The sequence below is a fragment of the Gordionus sp. m RMFG-2023 genome, chromosome 1 (assembly GCF_954871325.1).
Source record: "Gordionus sp. m RMFG-2023 chromosome 1, tfGorSpeb1-WG-v2, whole genome shotgun sequence".
Lineage (NCBI taxonomy): Eukaryota > Metazoa > Nematomorpha > Gordioida > Chordodea > Parachordodidae > Gordionus > Gordionus sp. m RMFG-2023.
Genome location: NC_088775.1, coordinates 72,840,237 through 72,861,222, shown reverse-complemented (window position 1 = coordinate 72,861,222; position 20,986 = coordinate 72,840,237).

The window sequence follows — 20,986 nt, the reverse complement described above, 5'->3', positions numbered from 1 at the left end:
GCGGGACCTGGCCATTGTCCTATATATTCAACTAAATATATATCTTTGAAATCGTAATTAGGCTTTTCAATAAAATTAATTTTTAAAATTCGGCGTTTATACTCTTTACTTCTCTTTAAAATACTATAGTATTTATAAAGAACAATTATATTTTTGGTTAAAGGTTGAGGTTCTATTTTTTTAAAAATTCTAGAACCACCTAGATGAGTGTCCTGCCTAAATAGGCCATCTTTAAAAATATACGGACCTTGAACAATATCATTATATATATTATAATATAATTTTCTTGAGCTTGATTTTGAGCCTGTCCATGGCCCACAATCATCTATATATAAATTTTTATTCTTATAATTTGTAAAATTATTATTAGAAATTAAAAAATACATATTATATTTTATACCTAAAGGTATTTCGTGCAATATATTATTGGGAGAAAGCAAAATTTTTATGGATTTTACAATGTTTAAAAAAAACCCATAGTTTGGATGACCTCCTTCAGCTATAATATTGTTTAAAAAAAAAGGTAAAGGTTTTAATCGGATATCTTCGCTACATGGTTTTTTTAGAATATTTTCTATCGAAAATGATAAATCTTTTATGATATTGTTGGACAGTTGGGGTTTTTTTGTTAATGTATTAATATAATTATTTGGTATGAGAGATACAAAGTGATTGATTCTAATATTAAATATATCATTTGGACATATGGTAGATGTCCACATGATTAAAATATGAGGCTTTAAACTCTGGCTTACACCCCTGCCATAAAGGATATCGGTAAAAGCCTTTAATGAATTTGATGGACATTGGTTTGCCAAGAGCAGCACTTAATGCGCATATATGAATTTGCTCAGCCCAAACATTTATATTTAGAGCCGAATCGAGTATCTCATAATACTCATTCACCCATATATTTGGATTAATTTTATAGTTTTGGAAAAAATCAGGATGGTTTTTATCATAATATTGAGGATTTATAATTATTTCTATTGCCGTTATCAGTCTTAAAAAAATATGATGTGTTTGTGGTTTATATAACGACATTGAAACCGCCCGGTAAAAGCAATTACCATCAGATTCAATTTCCTGCGGAATATAATTTTCTAAGATTGGAGATTGCGCCATTTGTATAATTTTTTCACTTATAGAATCTTTTGATATTTTCTTTAACGTTATTGGTTGTGGCTCTCTTAATTTATTTTTTTCTATTAAGGCCATAGCTGGATCTCTTTTTAATCTGCAAAAATAGAAAAAATTAATTTTTTTTCAAGTGATGAATCTTGAGTAAATAAAAAGAACGAAGATAACCCTAAATCAAATAAGATTTTTATAAAATGTAACCATATTAAGGTTTTATTAAAATTGACTAAATAAAATTTCTTGATATCAAATAAAATTGCCAAAATCTTTGATTTCTAATTTGGATGTATGAAAATGTGAGTGCTGTCTGAACCCTTGTGCGAATATTCAGAGTCGGCACACAACATTGGGTAAAATTAATATTTTTTAAAACAATTCAAAAACTACCCTACCAGTCTAATTTCCTAATAAAAACAGCGATTTGTCAAATTTTATTAAATTATGGCCCTAGAATGATATTATATAGTTCCATATTGTTTTTTTAAATGATGGTCACCAGAACTCCAAATGATAAATATTTTTACGGTGAATTCTTAAACTAAATATAAGATTAATTTTAATAAAAAATTTGTATCTGTTATTTTAATTAAATTAAGTTTTTTCTGGGCACCGAACCTGAATCCCAACCTGGTTCAGATATTTTTTGCAAATAAACTCGAACCCTTTTTTAATAGGGTCACAGTATGTAACAACCTATGTATCTTTATTTGAATAAAAAGTAAAAACCATAATAAAATAATTGACTATATTTTGTGAATCATTTCATAGGTAAAGAAAATATGAAGAGTAAATGAATATTAACCTTAATATAGCATCCTCCATTGTGAATATGAATTCGAAAAAAAATTGATGATATCATATCATCAATTTAATTATATTGGAAAACTAGATTGTGTAGATTTATAATTATTAATTTAAAGGATTAAGATTTTAGAATTAATTATAAATATATCTTAATAATTTTTATATGCATTTAATATTTAAAATCTCTCGTTATAAGCCTATTTAGCAAGAAAAATATTGACTAATCCTGAAATTACGATAATAGATATCTATACCTTTATATAATCTATGAGAAAAATTGCTCTCATAATATTCTTTTTAATAAAATAGTGAATAATTAACGCCTGAAAAAAAGTATAGCGCTTTATAACATGGTTCAAAGTTAATCCCAGTATCAATTTTAATGTGTAAAACATTTAAGAAATGATTTAAATTGGAGAACTTTTATTAATAAAATTTATGTTAATAATATTAAATTATAATTTTAAAAACAAAAAATGAATAAAATAAAAAAATTTAGATTTATACCCCTAAAAATAATAAAAAAAAATTTGGAAAGTTAAAAAAAATGATTATTAATCATATCCCTATCCCTAACAATGAAGAAAAGAAAAAATCTCAACAAATTTGCCGTCTAGCTGGCACCACTAAATTTATAATTTTAGAATTTAAATAGTCACTTCACTTCCATATGGAATTTTTAAACTAATAAAACAATAAATTTTTTAAATAAGTATTTGCGATTCCGGATGCATTTTTTCAATTAAAATATGAATTTTTTTAAATATAATTTAATAATTTAGGCGAGCCATATTTTTCATAAATGTAGTGTTAAGTCGAGTTTTTTTAAGTCGTACTGTAATTCTGAGCGTTTTCCGTACCTTTGCATGTTGGCTAAAGATTTTTTGTCGCAGCAAAGTACATCCGTTGAGAGCGAGCGTGTCTTCTCAAGAGGGGTGGACACCGTAACAAAGAAAAGAAATCGCATGGCCTCCGAAACACTTAAACAGTGTTTATGTTTAAATTCATGGGATATCAATATCATGAATAATAAATTTTATACATAATTTTTATATCTATATATATTGTTAAATTAAATTTTTTGTACATTAATAAATATATATAATTTAAAGAAAAATATTTAAACTATAAATGTATCAAATATTTAAGATGATTTGAGCTTAGTATTCTTGTTTCAGGCTGTTGTTTTTTATGAATACTGGAGAATATTAGTGTTTTAATATTATTTGACTAAATTGATAACTAAAATAGTTTTTGATATTAAGATTTAGAATTTTGAACACTTGAGAAAAATTACAAATTAAAATTGATACTGGGATTAACTTTGAACCATGTTATAAAGCGCTATACTTTTTTTCAGGCGTTAATTATTCACTATTTTATTAAGAAGAATATTATGAGAGCAATTTTTCTCATAGATTATATAAAGGTATAGATATCTATTATCGTAATTTCAGGATTAGTCAATATTTTTCTTGCTAAATAGGCTTATAACGAGAGATTTTAAATATTAAATGCATATAAAAATTATTAAGATATATTTATAATTAATTCTAAAATCTTAATCCTTTAAATTAATAATTATAAATCTACACAATCTAGTTTTCCAATATAATTTAAAATGTCATCGATAGAGATTGATATAAAAGATATTGGTGCAGATAATATATACAAAGTTATTTCTCTGTAAAATGATATGTAATTTCCTTCATGAAATATCGCATAAAATTTATTCTCGAAAAAAAAACAAGGTATAAATATCATTGTAAGATGTGCCAAGTAAATTTTATCCTAACTAGAAACTTCAAAGAGGAAATATTTTAATATCCTCAAACTTAATATAATATGAATAAAACATAGATGAGTTTATGTGATAGTTGATTTTCTGACCCAGTCTATGACAATAACATATTTAAGAATTTTTTTATAAATTAAAATTACAAGAAATATATTAGCATCTCATTTTATCACTTAAAAATTATTATGTACCTTACTACTCGTATATATAATAACATTTTTTGTCCCTTATCTATGATACATCCTCACTGATATTTTAATTTAACATGTTTAGGATATATATCTTTAGCTATTTGCTTTAAAAAAATTGGAAAAAGTTTAAAAATAACGATTATGACAATTGTCACCTATCTATGATACATCCTCACTGAATTTTTAATTTAACATGTTTAGAATATATGTTTTTAGCTATTTTCTTTAAAAAATGATAAAAATAGCGATTATGAAAATTGTCACCTATCTATGATACATCCTCTTAAATTTTTAATTCAACATGTTTAGAATATATATTTTTAGCTATTTCCTTTAAAAAAATTTGAAAAAGTTCAAAAATAGCGATTATGACAATTGTCACCTATATATGATACATCCTCACTGAATTTTTAATTTAACATGTTTTGAATATATAATTTTAGCTATTTCCTTTAAAAAAATTGAAAAAGTTCAAAAATAGCGATTATGACAATTGTCACCTATCTATGATACATCCTCACTGAATTTTTAATTTAACATGTTTAGAATATATATTTTTAGCTATTTCCTTTAAAAAAATTGAAAAAGTTCAAAAATAACGATTATGACAATTGTCACCTATCTATGATACATCCTCACTGAATTTTTAATTTAACATGTTTAGAATATATAATTTTAGCTATTTCCTTTAAAAAAATTTGAAAAAGTTCAAAAATAGCGATTATGACAATTGTCACCTATCTATGATACATCATCACTGAATTTTTAATTTAACATGTTTAGAATATATATTTTTAGATATTTCCTTTAAAAAAATTTGAAAAAGTTCAAAAATAGCGATTATGACAATTGTCACCTATATATGATACTTCCTCACTGAATTTTTAATTTAACATGTTTAGAATATATATTTTTAGATATTTCCTTTAAAAAAATTGAAAAAAGTTTAAAAATAACGATTATGACAATTGTCACCTACCTATGATACATCCTCACTGAATTTTTAATTTAACATGTTTAGAATATATATTTTTAGCTATTTCCTTTAAAAAAATTTGAAAAAGTTCAAAAATAGCGATTATGACAATTGTCACCTATCTATGATACATCCTCACTGAATTTTTAATTTAACATGTTTAGAATATATATTTTTAGCTATTTCCTTTAAAAAAATTGAAAAAAGTTCAAAAATAACGATTATGACAATTGTCACCTACCTATGATACATCCTCACTGGTATTTCCCTCCCTTTCCTTTTTTTCCCCAAAAGAAATTAAATAATAAAAATATTATTTGTTTTCATCTTTTTTTTAGTCGGAGTCGTAAAAAACGACCCATATTTTGGGTCGAAGTCGAAAAAAACGACCCAAACATTGAGTCGGAGTCGAATAAAACGACCCGAGCTTTGGGTCGGGGTCGCGACTCGCGGCGTTTTAACAACACTATATGTAATAAATAAATGATTATATTTTGAAGTGAATTGTGATTGTGAATATGAATTCGAAAAAAAAATTTATGATGTGTAATAAATGATTATTTTGAAGTGAATTGTGATTGATATTATGTTATTTTAATTTTTAACTATTAATACTTTTTGAATCCTTTTGCCGCCTGGCTGGCATCTTAAAATTTGAGTTTTATTTTTTTTAATATTAATAACTTCCGTTTTTTACATATTTTTTTTTCTCATAATAGCAAAAGTTGAAATCATAATTTTCATCTATTTCTATAAAAATCTATCATGTTTTCTTTCCAAGATGTCACAATCTATACTTTTTATGTTATCTACTAAATTATAAAGTATCAAAGCTACCAACCGATTTCTCAATTCTCATATTTTGAGATTGCCCTATATCGCTTAGAATTAAAACAGAAATAATGCTAAAAAAAATCCTCAAACGTCGAGAATAAATACTCAACTTTCAGAAAATACTGAATGAAAATTTAAACAAAAATTATTTGGGAATTTTTTTCCGGTTTTTTTTCAAGGATTTATTTTCCCCTATATTTAATTTAAAACTTAAAAAATGGGTGTATTTGCATCTAGATCCATTTAAAAAGTGTATTTTAACAACTCTGGGGATCATATATATAAAATAATAGTTTGTATAATTCTTTATAAATTTGATAATATATAAAATATTTTTAAATATAGAATCGGCTCAAACGGCTTATTGAGCCGCACTAGTCTGAGCCGTTTTTCACGACTACGGCTCGAGTTCAGGATCAATAAAACTCGACTAATTAACTATACTACCCTGAACCGGATTCAGAGATTTTTCACTGAACCCATTTTTTAGAAGGGGGGTTTACAACTCTGATATATATTGATGAAATATATTCGATATTCTAGAAATATTGGATAATTATGATTATCCTATATAATTTCTTAATACAATAAGGCAAAATTTATTAAACGCATTCAAAAATATTATTTTTATATTTTATAATAAAAAAATTAAAAATATTTAATAGAATATGGCGAAATTTATTAAACACATTCAAAAATAATTTTTTATATTTTATAATAAAAAAATTAAAAATATTTAATAGAATATGGCGAAATTTATTAAACACATTCAAAAATATTATTTTATAATTTTATAATAAAAAATTTAAAGACGCCATCTAGCGGATAGAATATTTTTTCTTTTACTTTAATAAATAAAAAATGTTATGAGCAATTTTAATTTTATAAAAGTATTGAAGCTAAAATATCTAATAGATAATTTTTTACACGTGTCCAAACCTTTATCTTATTTATAAACTAATTAATTCTTAATTAATATTAGGAAAGTGAAAACCCACTGGAAAATGTTTGGAAATTTAATACATAAATATAAGCCGAGCGATATTTAGTAATAAAAAATTTATTATGTAATTAGCCTAGCGTAATTTAAATAATAAATGATTTATTATGTGTAGTCTTGCGTAATCGGCTAATTTTAGTCGACTAAAAACGGCTTAGCCGAGATTTTAGGTGGAAAAATCGGCTAAGCCTAATTAGGTATAGCCTAAAAATCTGCTAAGCCTAATTAGGCTAAGCCTAAAAATCGGCTAAACCTAATTAGGCTAAGCCTAAAAATTGGCTAAAATAAATTAGTCAAAATTCTGCATCGATGCTTAGCATTAATTATTATTTATTTATTTTAGTAAAATAATTTATTTTATTTATATTTAATGTAAATATTTTATTATTATCAACAAATAAACATGATATGATTTAATATTTTTTATTTATATTATTATATTTTGAAATGAAAATAAATTTATTTATTTGATGTTTTTTTAATAAAAAAAATAATATGCTGCTATATTGTAAAAATGTAATATTCTTTATAATATAATTTATTAGTGATTTTCACAATCTACTTTGTATATACATCTTTTATTGAGGAATTATATTGTAAATTTTATTAGATAAATAAACAATCTTTTAGGTGAAATCTTTTATCATTTTTTTAAAATTATCTATTTATTATTAAATAAGGTTGATTTTATGAAACTTTTTTGATGTTATTTTATATGATCTTTTTAAGGATAATATTTTAATGTGACAATTGTCATAATCGTTCTTTTATAAGTTTTTTGAATTTTTTTGAAGGAAGTATGTTAAAATAAGTATTAATAACATGTGTAAATACAAATTAAGTGAAGATGTACCAATGAAAAGTGACAATTGTCATAATCGTTATTTTTAAAGTTTTTCGAATTTTTTTGACGAAAATATGTTAAAATAAGAATTAATAACATGTGTAAATATAAATTTAGTGAAGATGTACCAATGAAAAGTGACAATTGTCATAATCGCTATTTTTAAAGTTTTTTGAATTTTTTTGACGAAAATATATTAAAATAAGTATTAATAACATGTGTAAATATAAATTTAGTGAAGATGTACCATAGAAAAGTGACAATTGTCATAATCGTTATTTTTAAAGTTTTTTGAATTTTTGGACGTAAATAGGTAATAGATTGTAAATATGTTAAATTAAAATTTCAGTGAAGATGTACGCTATATAAGTGACAATTGTCACAATCGTTATTTCTAAAGTTTTTTGAAATTTTTTGACGCACATAGGTAAAAATATAGATTATAAATACATTTAATTAAAAACTCAGTGAAGATGTACCATAGATTATAATCTTCATTTTTTAAGTTTTTTGAATTTTTTGACGGAAATAGGTAAAAATATATAGTGTAAATATGTTAAATTGATATGTGAAGATGTACCTTAGATAAGTGACGATTATCATAATCGTTATTTCTAAAGTTCGAAATTTATTGACGCAAATAGGTAAAAATATATACTGTAAATATGTTAAATTAAAATATCAGTAAAAATTACTAGACATCCTATATTTTATTTTAAGATTTCGAATTCTATAAACAAGATTTATCCCCAAAAACCAGGGCAAATTGGAATTTTATTACCCCGTCATCAGGAAAGAAATAAATATATAAAATTACTATGATAATATCTAATCTTAATATAAAAATTATTTTTTTTGTCTATTTTCATCAGACATTCTTGTTTAAATTGCGGCTAAACATTTTTTCTATATTAAAATTAATATTGATGTAAAAACACAAAAAATAAGTATAAAAATATTTGGAGCTATAAAATAAATGTCCTACACTCATATACAACCTAGATTGGGTATGACTAAATACTGTCTTGCTAAAAAGCAATTAATCTTAATCAATCATAATTTGATGATATAATATCTTTTAAAAAAGTTTTTCAAAAATATTTTTTATATTTTACATAAATCAATTTTTAATTAATTAAAAAATTGATATTAAATATCAAATAATTTAAAATTCTATTTTTACTTAATATTATTGGGAAAAAAATATATTTACTAGCTTATTACAACTTAAATTTATTTTTCAATTACAAAATTTAACAAATTTATATCCATAAGAGGGCGTTAAATACATAAATATGAAAATATATTCTTAGAAAACCAGATAAAATATTGGATAGCGCATTTTTTTGTATTTGGGTGTAAATACATGTGAAAAACCTAAAATAAATTTAAAAAATAGAGGCTTCTTTGAGATTTAATTAATGAGTAGGTTTAGAATCGAAAAATAGTAGAAAGTTTGTAAGGAACATATTGCTGGCGTTATTGATCAAAATCTCTTCATTTTTCGTTTATACGTGTATATTTAGGTGTTAAACATTATCCTAAAAAATATTTTGAAAATATTATGATTTGACCGAATGCCGAGCTTAAAACCGACCACTTACTAAATATTCGATCTACCAAATTTGGTAGTAATATTATTTGGAAAATGTTCATTTTTGGTTTAGATATCTATATATACGTGTAAATCATTATCCCCAAAAATATTTTAAAAATATCCTCATTTGACAGAAAACCGATTTTAAACCGGCCCAATGACTAAATACTGTCTTGCTGGCGTTATACATGGAAAATTCTTTATTTTTGGTTTATATGTGAACAATAACGTGGTAAGCATTATCCTAATTAATTTTTTGAAAATATTAAGATTTGACCGAATGGCGAGCTCAAAACCGACCACTTACTAAATATTCGATCTACCAAATTTGGTAGTAATATTATTTGGAAAATGTTCATTTTTGGTTTATTTATCTATAAATACGTGCAAATCATTATCCCAATAAATATTTTATACATATCGTGATTTGACCGATAACCGATTTGAAACCGGCCCAATGACTAAATACTGCCTTGCTGGCGTTATACATGGAAAATTCTTTATTTTTGGTTTATATGTGAACAATAACGTGGTAAGCATTATCCTAATTAATTCTTTGAAAATATTAAGATTTGACCGAATGGCGAGCTCAAAACCGACCACTTACTAAATATTCGATCTACCAAATTTGGTAGTAATATTATTTGGAAAATGTTCATTTTTGGTTTAATATCTATATATACGTGTAAATCATTATCCCAAAAAATATTTTAAAAATATCGTGATTTGACAGAAAACCGATTTGAAACCGGCCCAATGACTAAATACTGTCTTGCTGGCGTTATACATAGAATATTCTTCATTTTTGGTTTATACGTGAACAATAACGTGTTAAGCATTATCCAAATTAATTCTTTGAAAATATTATGATTTGACCGAATGCCGAGCTTAAAACCGACCACTTACTAAATATTCGATCTACCAAATTTGGTAGTAATATTATTTGGAAAATGTTCATTTTTGGTTTAGATATCTATATATACGTGTAAATCATTATCCCAAAAAATATTTTAAAAATATCCTCATTTGACAGAAAACCGATTTTAAACCGGCCCAATGACTAAATACTGTCTTACTGGCGTTATACATGGAAAATTCTTTATTTTTGGTTTATATTTGAACAATAACGTGGTAAGCATTATCCTAATTAATTTTTTGAAAATATTAAGATTTGACCTAATGGCGAGCTCAAAACCGACCACTTACTAAATATTCGATCTACCAAATTTGGTAGTTATATTATTTGGAAAATGTTCATTTTTGGTTAATTTATCTATAAGTACGTGCAAATCATTATCCCAAAAAATATTATTAAAATATCGTGATATGACGGATAACCGATTTGAAACCGAAATACTGCCTTGCTGGTGTTATACATAGAAAATTCTTCATTTTTAGTTTATACGTGAACAATAACGTGTTAAGCATTATCCTAATTAATTTTTTGAAAATATTATGATTTGACCGAATGGCGAGCTCAAAACCGACCATTTACTAAATATTCGATCTACCAAATTTGGTAGTAATATTATTTAGAAAATGTTAATTTTTGGTTAATTTGAAACCGAAATACTGTGTTTCTGGCGCTCTCCATGTAGAATTCTTCATTTTTGGTTTATAAGTTAACAATAAGGTGTTAAGCATTATCATAAATTATTTTTTAAAAATATTAAGATATGACCGAATACCTAGCTTAGATAATCTTAATTATAATAAATTTTTAATCTCCAAAAAAAATAATTTCTATAAAAAATCATCCCTCCCCTCACCTCCATCGAAAATTCTCGTGTTTCTGTTATTTTTTTTTTCATAAAAATTAAAAATTTATACAAAATTATAATTTTTAAAAAAAATAATTTGGCATATTCCTAAAAAAAAATAAAAATTAATGTGCATAAAAAAATAATAAACAAATAAACAAATAAAAAATAATTTTAAAAATTTTCCGTTAAAATTTATTATTATTATATAATTATAAATATTCTTTTTGTGATAAAATGCCTGATTTCCTGCCCTATATGAATCGGTAAGTTTTATAAAATTATAAATATTAATTTTTTTTTATATTTGATTAGTAGAGAAGCCATCTCCTGAGGTGGCTCTCGAAATTCTTAAAGAGATAAAAAGTGAAGATATTGTGCCTATGATGTATCATTCTTCCAATGGACTAGTCGGGTATGTTGATGTAATTACTACGCATATATTAGAGAGAATTCAACCAACAATATTATTGAAGTAAATATAAATATATTACAAAAACAATCAGAGACTTTTAACCTTGGCCCAGGGTATATGTAGCAGGCCATATTTTAATTTTTTAAAATATAAAAAATACAATGGCCGTACCAAAAAATTTTGTAAAAACAAATTCTACCCGGGTTGGTATTTTTTTAAAAAAATTCGGCCAGGCCGTTTAAAAGGAAAATCTGCTTTTATATGAATATTGATTAGATAATATGAACTATATTAAACTTTTATTTGAATCATTTTTAATTGTTTAAAAAATAATGAATATTTTTTTAAAAACAAACTATATTATTATGATTTTCACCAAGGAAAACGATTTAGATGGAAATTGCCTATATCGTGCTGTGTCATTAGCAATTTTCGGTGAAGAAACGTACCACATTTATTTACGTATTATAGCCGCAATCGAGGTCATACTCAATAGAGACTTTTATGATTTACAAAATGTTAATTATATTGTACCAGTTTCCATGAGAGAACATATTTTATTTTATTCTTATAATCATACTTTAAATAACATACTTAAAATAGGGGATTGGTTGGGCATAATTATTATTTTTGTTTTAAGTGGTGCTTTAAATACGCCTATTAAATCTTTTTGTCCCCCTTTATCATTTAATTTATTAAGCCCAAGTCCTTATACCTTTGATATATATGGTCGGGATGTTAGCAGATATTCTGATATAAAAATTAACATAATGTGGACATCTTGTAGTATACCCGATGATATTTTTAATATTTCTATAAATCATTTTATTTTTACAAAAGCTTAATTTCAACCCACATGATAAAATAGTTAATATTGATAGTACATTTGATACTATATCTATTAATGAATCCCATGATTTTATAACTATTACGGATAATGTTAAAAAATCGAATTTAAATTATATAAACTCTTCCCCAATTAATGATATCAGCGGTAATTATGATAAAAAATCTATTAATGAATCGCCTAAATTTATAACTATAAAATCAAATTAAAATAATATAAAATTTTTCCCAATTAGGGATAATTATGATAAAAAATCTATTAACGAATCGCCTAAATTTATATCTATAAAATCAAATTTACATTATATAAACTCTTCCCCAATTAATGATATCAGCGGTAATTATGATAATAAATCTATTAACGAATCGCATGAATTTACACCTATAAAATCAAATTCGGTTTTGAGCTCGCCATTCGGTCAAATCATAATATTTTCAAAAAATTAATTATGATAATGCTTAACACGTTATTGTTCACATATAAACCAAAAATGAAGGATTTTCCATGTATAACGCCAGCAAGGCAGTATTTAGGTTTCAAATCGGTTATCGGTCAAATCACGATATTTTTAAAATATTTTTTGGGATAATGATTTACACTTATATATAGATATTTAAACCAAAATGAACATTTTCCAAATAATATTACTAAAAAAAAAATTTATAGATCGAATATTTAGTAAGTGGTCGGTTTTGAGCTCGCCATTTGGTTAAATCATAATATTTTCAAAAAATTAATTAGGATAATGCTTAACACGTTATTGTTCACATATAAACCAAAAATGAAGAATTATTTTCCATATATAACGCCAGCAAGGCAGTATTTCGGTTTCAAATCGGTTTTCTGTCAAATCACGATATTTTTAAAATATTTTTTGGGATAATAATTTACACGTATATATAGATATTTAACAGAGTTGTTAAAGTAGCGCGCTATCTTTTTTGGTAGCTATAGCTAATAGCCGCTACTTTTTTTAAAATTATTTAATTTTTTAGCGCGCTACTTTTAAAAAATATAATGAATGTAAGTATAAACATGAAAATTTAAATATAATATCATAATTAATTATAATTTTTATAATTTATTATTTAATTTTAAAATTTAAATATATTTTCAATTTATATTTTCAATCTGTGTTAATAATCTAAAATGGCATCGCCCATGGATATCCAAATCCTTGAAAGTGATTCCGACATGGAAGATTCAATGGAAGAAAATGTACTTAATAGCTCTAATAACGATTTCCCATTCCCTAGATTTGAAAAATTTTTTAAAATAAATATTAAAACAAAATCTGGATTCAAATTTCTGTGCTTAAAATGTAAAAAAAATATATCATCAAATCAATCGAGTAGCTATAACCTGAAGAAACACCTAAAGGTAAATTGTTATTTTTACATTATAATATTATTTCTTTTATTAGACTGTTCACGCCAATTGCTATAAGGAAATAAAGAAACATATAAAAAAATTTGGTATAGGAGAATCTTCATTCAAAAAGACAAATACTATCCAAACCAAATTAACTGATAAGAAACATGCCAATATTTCACAAAAATTGGCTGATAAAGTAATTGTTGATTTTTATATTGACACAGTTCAGCCATTGTCCTTGGTTGATAATCCATCATTTACTATGATGATTAAAACTTTATCCCCTGGCACAACAGTTTTATGTTGTCAGACACTTATGAATAAAATAGCCGACAACTTCAAAGTGATGAAAGATGCTCTAATAGTAGAGTTATCAGATATATCTTATGTATGTACCACGGCAGATAGTTGGACACATAACAGAAGGTAAAAACTTATTTATATTTATAAATTGATCTGAATAAATATTTTAGAGCTTATTTGGGAATCACAGGCCATTGGTTAGACCCTAGGACTTTAAAAAGAAGATCTGTAGCCTTAGCCCTTAAAAGGATTATAGGATGCCAGACATATGTCGTACTTGCAAATAAAATTATTGACATCCACAAGTCTTTTAGGATTCATAATAAAGTTTGCAAGATGGTTACTGAAAATGGGTCTAACTACCTGAAGGCATTTAGGTTTTATCACAAATTTATTTATAATATTTATTTTAAGTTATGATTTTTTGGGCAGTAAATTAATCAGAATAGAATGGTTATTATTTAATCTATAAAATATTTAGTATTTTAATATTTCACATTATTTATAGAATTTTTATTAACTAAATATACACATATTTTAGTAATATTATGATTATCATAATTTATATCAAATTATAAATAAAATTAGTGAAATTAACTAATAAAATATAAAACAGAGGTGGATTATTTCATTAATTTTTATTGTACAGTGTCATTGAGCTAATCTAACATTTAATAAGATATGGTTATTGAATATTTCATGGATGATTAGATTTTTACTATATTTATTTCTTATTGATTAATTGCCATCAATTTATATACAGTACAGGGAATTCATTCAATGTATTCATTTGATAAAATATTTTTGCTTAGTTACATTATAATTCCTGAGGTTCAAAATTTAGAATACTAAGAAATGATTTTTCCACTCCATTTTTGATAAATATTACTAGAAATTTTTATTAAAACTGGATGAATAATTTAATTTGTCCTATTTAATATGAATATAGAATATTTGGTGAGGATAATTCTGAAGATGAGATACAGAATGATAGTCAACATGTATTGGAAGAGGAGGAAATAGGTGTTGATGCCAATGATATTGATGAGATCTTAGAAGAAGGTTTAAATTATTTTATAATACATGTTAATCTAATCAATATTCTATAGGATCTTCAACTAACACCACAATGTTACCCAGCCATCAGAGATGCTCCTGTCATAATTTAAATATGATAGCAATACTAGATGCTGAAGGAGCTTTAAATGATGAAGATTTTAAAAGGGTGTCAAGATCGACATTTTATGAATGTCAAACTTTATGGAATAAGCAGAACAAATCTCCTAAAAGTTCTGACATGTTTAAAAAAAATTAGGGAGGTATTTATTAACCCCTAATCGTACAAGATGGAATTCTGTATACCAAGCAATAAAACTAATCGCTTTTTTTCTGGCGGAAAGAAGATTAGAGATTAATTATCTCTGTGATCTTGTTGAAATTGAATATATTAACGATGAAGAGCATACTTTTATAAAAGAGTATACAGAAGTAATCATAATTAATAATGATTCATTTCCATATCATTTTAGTTTTTTAGTTATGCAATATGTTGCTGTTTCCCTTGAAATTTTGGAAGGTGAGGATATTAAGATAATGATTAACACTGTTAACTTATAAACCAAAAATGAAGAATTCTACATGGAGAGAGGCAGCAACGCGTAATTCGGTTTCAAATTAACCAAAAATGAACATTTTCCAAATAATATTACTACCAAATTTGGTAGATCGAATATTTAGCAAGTGGTCAGTTTTGAGTTCGCCATTCGGTCTAATCATAATATTTTGAAAAATTAATTAGGATAATGCTTAACACGTTATTTTTCACATATAAACCAAAAATGAAGAATTTTCCATGTATAACGCCAGCAAGACAGTATTTAGTCATAGGGCTGGTTTCAAATCGGTTTTCTGTCAAATCACGATATTTTTAAAATATTTTTTGGGATAATGATTTACACGTATATATAGATATTTAAACCAAAAATGAACATTTTCCAAATAATATTACTACCAAATTTGGTATATCAAATATTTAGTAAGTGGTCGGTTTTGAGCTCGCCATTTGGTTAAATCTTAATATTTTCAAAATATTAATTAGGATAATGCTTACCACGTTATAGTTCACATATAAACCAAAAATAAAGAATTTTCCATGTATAACGCCAGCAAGACAGTATTTAGTCCTTGGGCGTGTTTCAAATCGGTTTTCTGAAATCACCATATTTTTAAAATATTTTTTGGGATAATGATTTACACGTATATATAGATATCTAAGCCAAAAATGAACATTTTCCAAATAATATTACTACCAAATTTGGTATATCGAATATTTAGTAAGTGGTCGGTTTTGAGCTCGCCATTTGGTCAAATCTTAATATTTCCAAAATATTAATTAGGATAATGCTTACCACGTTATTGTTCACATATAAACCAAAAATAAAGAATTTTCCATGTAACGCCAGCAAGGCAGTATTTCGGTTTCAAATCGGTTATCGGTCAAATCACGATATTTTTATAATATTTTTTGGGATGATGATTTGCACGTATTTATAGATAAATTAATCAAAAATGAACATTCCAAATAATATTACTACCAAATTTGGTAGATCGAATATTTAGTAAGTGGTCGGTTTTGAGCTCGCCATTCGGTCAAATCATAATATTTTCAAAAAATTAATTAGGATAATGCTTAACACGTTATTGTTCACGTATAAACCAAAAATGAAGAATTTTCTATGTATAACGCCAGCAAGACTGTATTTAGTCATTGGGCCGGTTTCAAATCAGTTTTCTGTTAAATCACGATATTTTTAAAATATTTTTTGGGGATAATGATTTACACGTATATATAGATATCTAAGCCAAAAATGAACATTTTCCAAATAATATTACTACCAAATTTGGTAGATTGAATATTTAGTAAGTGGTCGGTTTTGAGCTCGCCATTCGGTTAAATCATAATATTTTCAAAAAATTAATTAGGATAATGCGTAACACGTTATTGTTCACATATAAACCAAAAATGAAGAATTTTCTATGTATAACGCCAGCAAGGCAGTGCAGTATTTTGGTTTCAAATCGGTTATCGGTCAAATCATGATATTTTTAAAATATTTTTTGGAATAATGATTTGCAAGTATTTATAGATAAATTAACCAAAAATGAACATTTTCCAAATAATATTACTACCAAATTTGGTAGATCGAATATTTAGTAGGTGGTCGGTTTTGAGCTCGCCATTTGGTCAAATCATAATATTTTCAATTAATTAGGATAATGCTTAACACGTTATTGTTCATGTATAAACCAAAAATAAAATATTTTCCATGTATAACGCCAGCAAGACAGTATTTAGTCATTGGGCCGGTTTCAAATCGGGTTTCTGTCAAATGACGATATTTTTAAAATATTTTTTGGGATAATGATTTACACGTATATATAGATATCTAAACCAAAAATGAACATTTTCCAAATAATATTACTACCAAATTTGGTAGATCGAATATTTAGAAAGTGGTCGGTTTTAAGCTCGGCATTCGGTCAAATCATAATATTTTCAAAATATTTTTTAAGATAATGTTTAACACCTAAATATACACGTATAAACCAAAAATGAAGAGATTTTGATCAATAACGCCAGCAATATGTTCCTTACAAACTTTCTACTATTTTTCGATTCTAAACTACTCATTAATTAAATCTCAAAGAAACCTCTATTTATTAAAATTTTTTTAGGTTTACACCCAAATACATAAAAAGCGCTATCCAATATTTATTCTGGTTTCCTAAGAATATATTTTCATATTTATGTATTTAACGCCCTCTTCTGGATATAAATTTGTTAAATTTTGTAATTGAAAAATAAAATTTAAGTTGTAATTAGCTAGTAAATATATTTTTTCCCCAATAATATTAAGTAAAAATAGAATTTTAAATTATTTGAGATTTAATATCAATTTTTTAATTAATTAAAAATTGATTTATGTAAAATAAAAACAATGTTTTTGAAAATTTTTTTTAAAAGATATTATATCATCAAATTATGATTGATTATGATTAATTGCTTTTTAGCAAGACAGTTTAGCAAGACAGTATTTAGTCATACCCAGGGATTCGAACCGAACCCGAACCCGGAGAAGTGAAACCGGGTTTTTAGAAAAAAACTCTGAACCCGAACCGAACCTGAACCCCATTTATAAAATTTTCAAAACCCAGAACCGAACCCAAGATTTTTATTTGAACCCGGGTTCAACCGGGTTCAGTGTATTATTTAAAATCATATATTAATATATGTAAATACAAATATTATATTTTCCAATTAAATGAAGTGTTAATAAATTTTAAACAACTTAATTCATTTTTGCCATTTTTAAATTTATTCTCGATTCCTATTGGAGTGTTAAAAAATTTTAAACAATTGAATTAATTTACGCCATTTATTTTTAAATTATTTATTATTCTTAAAGATTATTAATTAGAAGAAAATGGTTAACAAATCAAAGTAAAAATTATTATAATGTTAATTTAAAAAATTCTAAACATCTAACTTAAAAATTGTTAAATGTAGGGCAGTTTTTGTGAACTTTTTAAAATGATTTTAAAATTTATAAATGCTAATCATTTATTTTTGGTTCAGATTAATTTTTACAATAAATGAAATTAAATTTATAAATATCTCTTTTTTAATTCTGAAATCATTGCTATTTAAAAAAATTGTTCTCTTTTTATAGATTTAATTTTACCCTTAATACAATAAAAAAAAATCAATATGTTCATATTGCAAAGTAAAAATGTCTGGTAATCACTTGTCAAATTTAGAAAGACACCTGGAAAGAAATCACAACAATGAATATTTAAATGAAAAAACCAAATATCAGGAATTGTTATTAACAAAAAAACCTAAAATTACCTTTTTTCCAAAAAAGCATATAAGTATAAATATATCATCTAATGATTTGATGAGTTCTATACTAGAACTTGTTACTGTAAATGGCCGGCCTTTATCAATTATTGAAGATTCGGGATTTCAAAGAATTATAAATCCACTCCTATCTGGGCTCAATTTAGTTATAAACAAAGAAAATTTATCCAGAACTATTAATAAAACAGCCCAATCAATTAGAGACAAAATATCGAGAGAGGTAGAAGGAAAATTAATAAGTTTAAAAGTTGATGCAGTTCAACGACTAGATAGGTCAATTCTTGGTGTAAATATTCAATTTATATCAAAGTCCATTATAAATTTGAGGACTCTTGGAATTGTAGAGCTGAAAGAGAGATGTACAGGAGAATATATAAAAGAGAATATATTAAAAACTTTACTAAAAATTTAAAATTAATATTGAACAAATATACACAATTACTTCTGATAATGGTTGTAATTTTTTAAGAGCTATAAAGCTCCTGCAACCTGAAACTGATTATGATATAAGGAGTGAATCAGCAGATGAGGAAAATATGAATGTAAATGTATATAAATATGATATTGATGATATACAAAATACTTTTTTATCAACTATTATATCCTATCCGATTTATAGTGTACGGTGTGCAGCTCACACACTTCAGCTGGCACTTCAAGATGCTATAAAATTATCACCTATTGTGGAAACCATTGCAAAAGCTAGGCGCCTAAATTTAAAATTAAGACATCCCACTTACCAAAAGTTATTAAAAAATATGAAACTCCCTAAGCCTGTGTTAGATTGCCACAGATGGCATTCAACCCATGATATGTTAGAAAGGCTGATTTTACTAAAACCCAATATCGAAGATTTTTTTCAGAGCAATCTGATTATTTATTGACTGAAGATTGGAAAGAGATAATAACGATTGTTGAAATTTTAAAACCGCTAAAAATCGCAACCAAACAATTCCAATCTGAACAGTTAACACTGACAGATTTTTATGCAGCATGGTTAAGATGCTGCATCGAACTAGAAAAAAATCCAAACCATTTTGCTCAATTACTATATTCTTGTCTTAAGAACAGAGAAGAAAGGTTTATAAAGAACGAAATTCTCTTAACTGCCATATACCTGGACCCAAGATACAAGGTTAATTAAAAGCTTAGTAAATTAATTATTTTAGATTTATATTAAAATTGTTATTTTATGGAATATTTAAATATAAACAATATAAATCATTAAATATTACAGGTATTACTTAGTGATGATGATAAGATTTGTGCGAAAAGGCATCTTGTCAATTTATGGAGACGAATTAAAAGCTTAACAACGCCGATTTTATCTGATGATATTAGTTCCGATGAAGTTATTGAACAAGAAGATGATTTAGAGAAATTGATATAACTTAAAGAAAGGCAGGAGAAAATACTTAAAAGAGGGCCAACGATTGCTGAGAAAAGTATTGGAACAATAATTACTGGATTTAGAGATTATAAAAGATTAGATAAGAAGGAAAATATTTTGCATTTTTGGTAGTGTGCTAAGCTGGAACACCCTGAATTATATATTTTATCTAAAATCTTATTTGCTGTTCCTGCAACCCAAGTTAATTTATCATATTTTCACATATAAATACATTTAACATAGGTTAGCGTTGAAAGATCTTTTTCACATTTGAAATTCATTCTTTCACCACATAGATCGAGGATGAGTGAACAACTCTTGGAAGATATTATGCTAATACGTCTAAATAAAATTTAAAAAATTTTTAAAATTGATACATGACTATATGCTTTGTATTTTTAACTATATTTGCCTATAAATAAAATAAAAAATTAATTTTTTATATCAAATTTATGTCTAGTTTTTTATTATGATTTAAATATAGAATTTTTTTTATCAACTCAAAAATTCTTGAACCCGAACCAAACCCGGGTTCAAAAATATTTCCCTGAACCGAACCCACCTTTTTTTATACCCCGAACCGAACCCGGGCAAAAATTTTGTTGGGTTCGCATCCCTGGTCATACCGACCTAGATTATTTTCTAATACAATATTTTTTATACCTTATTTTTATATTTATTTCTTCATAAACGTATTAAATATGATATATTTTATTTACTAACCACTAACGAATAAAATTATATCTATCAATCAAAGTTGTTAACCCTTTCGCGCCCAGCGAGATCATTTGT